Below are 1,661 nucleotides of genomic sequence, written 5' to 3' on the forward strand. Positions count from 1 at the left end.
CACACACACACACACACACACACACACACACACACACACACACTCATATATATACATATATGCATACATACATACCATTGAATTAATTTCTTTGTTTTCTTTTTCTGTTTATTTCAGTGAATACCGTCAGTTATTTTTTTCGTTGTACATTAACAACCTGTTCATTGATACTCTAAATTCATACAGACGCATACCGACATGTCCCTTGTATCTATGTGCTTTGTGTGTGCATGTGCATGCATGTGTGTGTGCGTGTATTGCACCATTTTCATTAAAAAAAATCAACTTAATTACATCTGAATAATCATTGTTTTTTGGTGGTTTTTTTTTTTTGTTTGTTTGGCTTTTTTTTTCTTCCTCTCTTCTCGTTCTCAAAAGTTATAATTAATTTTGCTACATGAAGGATATGTATATATGTGAGAAATGGTGGTGGGGGCAGTGGGGATTTTGACGGCAGCGATGGTGGTAAAGGTGGCATTGGCAGCAACAGTGGTGGTGGTGGTGATGGTGGTGGTGGTGATGGTATTAGCGAAATTATGAAGGAAATAGGGGGTGCATCTTGATAATAGCGTAAAAGGAAAAACCAGAAGAAAAAAAGTAGTGATAATGAGTAGAGAGGAAAGAGTTAGTGAAACGATACATGAGACGCTAAAACATGTAGAAATATTTTTTTTTTAAAGTAGGGGGAGAGCGTGTGTGTGTGTGTGTGTGTTAGGCTGGTGGAAGAGAGGAGGAAATGTGTGAAGGAATAGATTTGGGAAAGAGAGGATTTGCCTGAAAAATGAGACAGGAGAAACAGAATAGGGAAAGAAGTGTGGAATCTGTGGAGAGATGTGGGGGCTGGGGTAATTAGAGAGATGTAGAAGAAAGAGTTTGAGCTTAGAGGGAGTGGGAGAGAAAGAAAGAGAGAGAGAGAAAAAGGGAGTGGAAGTCTGTGTAGGAAGGGGTAAGATATTAAAGTGTCATTGAAAGTGAGAGGAAGAAAGATGAAACTGGGACAGTGTTGAAGTACCAAAATCAGACAGACTGACTGACTGACGGACAGACTGAGAGACAAATAGATAGATAGATAAATAGAGAGAGAGAGAGAGAGAGAAAGAGAATAGTTAGACTAATGTTAAATTGCTTATATTCAGAGAGATATTGAGAAGGAGGAACATTGAAAGGGAGCTAGAGAGATTAGGTATGATAAAGTGGTCTTATTGAGAGAGAAAGAGACAGATAGACAGACAGACAGACAAAATGAAAGTAAGACTGGGAGATAGAAAGTGATAGCAAATTTGAAAGTGTCATTTTGAGGGAGTTATGGAAAAATTATTGGTGGGTTAGATACAGACAGAGACAGACAGATCTGAACAAAGATAGATATGGAGGGAGAGAGAGAGAAAGACAGACAGAGAGAGGGAGGGCGGGAGAGAGAGAGAGAGAAATTTCCAAAATGCTAGAAAGAGATGGAACTGAAATTAAAGTACAAGAAATAAGAGAAAAATGTAAATAAAGAGAGAGAGAGAGGGATGTAGAGGGATGGAACAATGTGAAAGTCCCATTTTGAATGAAGATTAGATAGATAGATAGATAGAGAGAGAGATCTGTCTGTTGGGTAGTGAAACAGAGATAGATGCATTGATATATATATATATATATATATATATATATATATA

This window comes from Octopus bimaculoides, chromosome 17 (assembly GCF_001194135.2).
Source record: "Octopus bimaculoides isolate UCB-OBI-ISO-001 chromosome 17, ASM119413v2, whole genome shotgun sequence".
NCBI lineage: Eukaryota > Metazoa > Mollusca > Cephalopoda > Octopoda > Octopodidae > Octopus > Octopus bimaculoides.